Below are 6,583 nucleotides of genomic sequence, written 5' to 3' on the forward strand. Positions count from 1 at the left end.
AAACTCATTTTCTTAAATCTCCAATATTTCATCCATATCTTAGTTTTGATCCTATTTAATCCTTCCTTAAGCCTCTATAATTCTCAATGTTCCAAAAACCAACAAAAAAAGAAAGAAGAAACTAGCCAAAAGAAACCTTACCTTAGGTTATGGAGAGAAAATAACTTAGGTTTTTCACTTTCCCCATTTTTCCATACTTTAATACCTTATTAAAAATGAATTTTAAATTCGTTTCTCAATAAAGGACCAAAATGCCCTCTTCATTCATCTATTGATACAAATTAGTCTAAAACACTATTCCAAATCATTTTCTCATCTTTTATCATTTATTCAAATAAACCCTCAATTTTTAAAACTTTTCACTAAAGTCACTGACATGATATTTGGGTTATTACAATTCTCCCCCTTAAGAAAATTTGTCCTCGAGTTTAAAGACTTATGCTTTTATGACAACACTTCAACTAGAGGAATAATTTTGGTTACGGGGTTTCTGGATTTCTCGAGTCCAGATCTGTATTGGTTTTATTCATAATTCAAATATGAACGAATCTCTATTTTCCCCAATGTAAGAACATGCAATGGATCTGATCGATAATTAATAAGCAATGACACATGAAAACATTACAGGACTTGTCCATTTCGGGAGACAAAAGCTAACTGATAAAATGTCATAAGGTTCAATAATTTTCTGATTTAGTCCAAACCACAATATTTCCTTCCAAAGTGATACTTTTAGAAAAACGTTATCACCTTGTTGCTAATCAATCACTTTTCTCTTTAGATCATCATAAGACTTTTGTCAATCGGAAGCGATCTTAAAAATTATCTTGGGTAACTTTCATTTTATAATCCATTTCTTTCATTAAAGTAGTGCCAACTAGATTTCGATATTTTAACTCAAACTAATTTAATGTTGTTTAACCTTTTCTCCCATATAAAACTTCGTATAAAACCATCTTGATGTTCGATTAATAACTATTATTGCAAGCAAATTCTTCTAAAAGCAAATATTTTTCCCATGATCCATTTTCCATTCATGAATCGAGATTGATTTAAAGAATTTAGAAGATACTTGATGTTCAGCTTTTCCTCTAATAGTACGTCAGACATTTTGCTAAAATTTTCGTGATGGCTCTTTTCAAACCAGACCACCCAACCGACTCTTTAAATCTTGTTACCTCTTGTTTCCACCTGAATGCATAGTCAACATACTTAATGCCTTAAAAAGAATATCTTTATAAAATCTTAATCATCGGGAATACAAAGTCTCCCACGATAATACGAACATCCGTCGAACCTGACCTCAAAAGTCCTTAATCTCTTCATTTTCTACTTATAAAATTCTTATCAAGAAATTTTCGTCTTTCCTTTGTAATTCCATTATTATCTCTAATAAAAACATCGGTGTCATCTTTAATTCATCCCATAGTACTAGTTTCAATCAATGCTAATTGCACATCCATAGCTCGCAAAACTGAAATAGGTTATGAGCAAGTACCTCCACAACAACATTAGCCTTCCTGGAAGATAATCAATGATCACTTTATATACCTATAAAGGTTCTGCCCATCTTTCTATCTCAGGTTCAACTCTCTTCAATTCTATAAGAACTTTAGGCTTTTGTAATTAGCACAACTATAACACCGCTCACTATACAGATAATGACATCAAATCTTTTAAGGAAAACTCAACTATGCCGACTCTAAATCATGCGTAAGTAATTCCTCTTGTGAGTCTTTAACTTTATCGAGGCATATACCACAACCTTACCTTTTTGCATAAGCACACTTCCTAAACCGTTTATAGATGCATCAATAAAAAAACCACATAATCCTTAACCAACTCAAGTTGTATAAACACTGGTGTCTCTATTACAATCCTCTTTAGCATTTCAAAACTCTCTTGACCCTGTTCCGTTCTACAAAAGACATATCTTTCTTTAAAATTTGGTTAGTAAAAAAGCTAATTTCGAAAAGTTTTTTACTAACCTTTGATAGTAACCAGCAAACCCTCAAAGAAATCTGAACTTCAAGATCATTCTTTGGGAGTTTCCAATTACTACAACATGAGTTTTTTTTCTTAGTATATCTTCTTATATCGTATGCTAAAGCAACCTGACCAAAGAAAACCATCTATGCTAACCAGAATTTCAGATTGGTATAGTTTGGCATACAAGTTCTTCTCTCGAAGAGTCTAATTTAACTATCAAAATCTATGCATAACAACATAGGTTTATCTTTCTTTTCGCTAATAACACAAATACTTTCCAAGATGAAATACTCGGACTGATAAAATTTTGATCAATCAACTCTTATAATTGAGCCCCTAAGTCTCTTAGCTTACTAAAGTCATTTGATACGAAATCAGAGAAACATGTTCAATACCTAAATAACCATCAACTTTAAATTCCACCTCTCGATCTGGAGGTAACCCCATGAATTTATCTGAAAAGACATCTATAAATTCCCAATTTTGTGAAATTAGCAGACAATTCTACTTTAATTAATTGACATTAGCCAGAAAAGATATATATATATATATATATTTCTGACATCATTTTCTTCTTCTTTGGAGACAAACAACTTATACACATTACGATCCTAAGTCATTAAATGATAATTTCATCATGTTCACCGGGAACATAGCCCATGGAATCTTTATCAAATGTTTACTACCCGTCCAGCTCACACTTTCACTATGACCCATTAGGGTTTACCGGTATCATCTCACTCGAGATTAAGTTGAATATAATACTTTTATTTTTAAAATCTTTCATTTCCTTTTGGAGGAAATACGTGTAACTTTTTTGGATCCATTTAAAATATTCTCGAGCAATTGAAACATTTTCTCTCTCAACTATGAAAGTCTAATTATCCACATCATTTAATTAGAAGACTTGAGAACTTTGTAGCAATGACTTCATAGCAGTTAATGCTAAAATTACACTAGTATAGAAATTTACTCTTTTTCCTATTATTACGAACTTGACACTTTTCCAAATTCTCGAGAATTACTCTCGATTTTAAACAATAATTTATTGAAGTATGAAATCGGTAGAAAATCATTTTCACAAATTACTTTCTACAATTAACTCTATTAGGTCAATAAAATTTAATATTTATTCTTAACAAACTTATAGTCAGTTGATCCACTAATAACTCATCTTTCTATAAGCTTTTAGAGGTCAATGTATTTATCATATTTCCTCTTACTCCAATTAACAATACTTTAAACAATTTAATACTTCACTTAAGTATTCCTCAATTATTTAAGCTTACATGAAGAAACCTCAGAATCATCTTTAGATTCAGAAATCTCCTCTAGATCCTCATCCAATTCAACTTTTCTTGGGTCGATTTTGATCTCGACCTTGTTTTCAATATCATCTACTTTTTTACCTTTGTCCTTAGTTTCAGACATCTATTAGAACATACATAATAAAAACACTAAAGTTAATAAGGAGTGACAACAATCACACTCTAATTGACACCATATCAATAAATTTGACAATCTTAATGGAATGTATTCCTTTTTCTCAATTCAATTAAACTTGGTTTAGGCCGAGAATCGACTAAACCTATAGCTCTTGATACCAATAAATGTAACACCCATTTCCTGTACACGTTTCCACACACAAGTCATCGGTGTCACTTGACTTTTAAAAACATTCACCCATTTGTAAAACCCATAAAATTTTGTTTTGAAATTTAAAACCGAAAACATTTTAATACAACAATAAAACAGTCGTTGAAACCTATTACCAAAGTTATCACTTTAAATACATTCTAGAGAAATTTTTCTTAATTTCGATTACATGCTAGTAATTTTTCAAAATAAACATGATTGTCCTACTGTTACTGATGAGAGTATATCTTAGATTGATGATAGCTGCTACTGCACCTAGTACCCGACTAGTCTTTGCTGTTACCTACACGTGAAATCAACACACGTTAAGTATATACTTAGTGAGACATAATATTGTAAAGAATCTATAATTTATACATAAGTATCTCATGACTATTTAATGACGAATTAAGTTGTATACTCCATCAGGATCATGTAAATCCTTCTCAGTTAAACCAATTTTTTTTAATACAATCATCGAAATTATTCTTAGTAGTCCCAGCATACCTATCCTTCTATATATTTTTTCAATTATTTTTTATTTGCTCTATGTACGATAAATGAGAAACTAATGTACATTTATTACACTAAAGTGCAAAATGATCATTTATCTTTTATAATTATCATGAGTAATACCTTATATACCGTTAATATACCGCTATGTATTTTTCATTTGTGGTATCCTTTCATGCCAATTATGCATTGTTCTTCATCTAAATTGTATTAGTGGCACCTTTCTGCCAAAAAGCTTAGTTAGGCATTTTGTCTTTTATCATAAAGGCATTTAACCTTTCTGGAAAATGCACAATTAGGCATTTAATCTTTTATTTTAGAACATTTTCTACCCTAATAATTATTCATAATATCAATTAACTCTTTCAATTCATTATAAACTCTATAGTTTACACACGTAGTGCCGATACAGTAATTCATAAACTTATTATAATTTACGTGGGCTGCACACATAGTGCCTAAACGGTTGTTCGTCAATATATGATGAATTCTATGGGTTGCACACATAAAGCCTAAACGGTTGTTCATCAATATATGATGAATTCCGTGGGTTGCACACACAGTGCCTAAATGGTTGTTCATCAACATATGATGAATTCTATGGGTTGCACACATAGTGCCTAAACGATTGTTCATCAACATATGATGAATTCCGTGTATTGCACACATAGTGCCTAAACAGTTGGTCATCAACATATGATGAATTCCGTGGGTTGCACACATAGTGCCTAAACAGTTGTTCATCAACATATGATGAATTCCGTGGATTGCACACATAGTGCCTAAACGGTTGTTCATCAACATATAAATGAATTCCGTGGGTTACACACATAGTGTCTATAATACACATAGTACTGATATAAAATTTAATATATACTTTTAACAACACACATTTATAACTCTTACTATACATAATAAATGCACTCATCAAAGTGCCTCGCTATTATATCCAAAACACAAATTTGACTACTCAACTACTTTATCTTTGCCTTTTGTTTTTTCTGACTCAGGAGTTTGATTATGATCTACACAAGCATCAATCAAAGACATATATCATACTAAATGGTAGTATATTTCCTAACATTTATACTATAATAATATTCTCACAAGTACTAAATTTCTATAACAATTTCAGCTTATCTTATAATTTTTGTCTCAATAGTATCGGTACCCTACCATGGTATTTATACTTCTATACTGTGATATCGATACTCCCTTACAATATTGATACAATTTTTGCATTCTGTAATCAATGGTATTGATACCTTCTCTATAGTATCGATACCCCTCTCAGCATCGATACTAATTGCATCAGTATCGATATTGTTCAGTTGATTCTTCCAATTTTAAGCGTATAGTATCGGTACTGTTCTATCAATACCGACCCATATTTTCCATTTTCTTACCCAAATTTGGTCAAATTTCCTTATGTTTACACCCAACAATACTATTAAACTCTTCTTTACTTATCCTACTAACTTTTCTTCCTTTAGCTTCTTAAAACATCTAAAATCTCCCAATAACATTTCAATCTAAGAACCACACCACTTGTTATAACATGTTTTTAAATCCATCCAATGCTTCTAATCTCTCATGTACTTTATTAACAAGTCAAATATACTAGTAAACATCAATAAAAACTCATATATTAACATATCATTCCCATACTCATTTTCTTAAATCTCCAATATTTCATTCATATCCTAGTTTTGATCATATTTAATCATTCCTTAAGCCTCTATAATACTCAATGTTTCAAAAACCAATAAAAATGAAAGAAGAAACTAGCCAAAATAAACCTTACCTTTGGATATGGAGGAGAGCTCTTCCACGGGAAAGAAGGAGAGAAAATAACTTCAGTTTTTCACTTTCCCCCTTTTTCTATGCTTTAATACCTTATTAAAAATAAATATTAAATTTATTTCTCTTTAAAGGACCAAAATGCCCTCTTCATTCATCTATTGATACAAATTACTCTAAAACACTATTCCTAATCATTTTCTCATCTTTTATCATTTATTCAAATAAACCCCCAATTTTTAAAACTTTTCACTAAAGGCATTGACATGATGTTTAAGGTATTACATGATGTTTGAGTGTAACTTCTGGAATATGATCAAGGGTTCTTGTTTTACGTGGGGTTCTTATCACTTGTCAAAAGCTATATCCTTGATTTTTTAGAAGAATTTTCAAATATATTAGATATTCATTGATCCTCAAAAAACATATTTCATTGATTATAGTCTGCAAGTAATGTTTATTAAACTAAATAATTTTAAAAAATATGAAAATAAAGAAAAAACAAAAAAATTCAAACAAAATATGTTGCTGCAAGTGCGACTATCCTAAATGATTAGTGATAAAGTCCTATTTTGTTCGCACAAGAATAACCTCATTAAACTGGATTCAGGATCTGACCATTTAATTTCATTTTTGCCTCTAAAAA

This window comes from Hibiscus syriacus, unplaced genomic scaffold, assembly GCF_006381635.1.
Source record: "Hibiscus syriacus cultivar Baekdansim isolate YM2019G1 unplaced genomic scaffold, ASM638163v2 tig00110890_pilon, whole genome shotgun sequence".
In the NCBI taxonomy this organism is placed as follows: Eukaryota; Viridiplantae; Streptophyta; class Magnoliopsida; order Malvales; family Malvaceae; genus Hibiscus; species Hibiscus syriacus.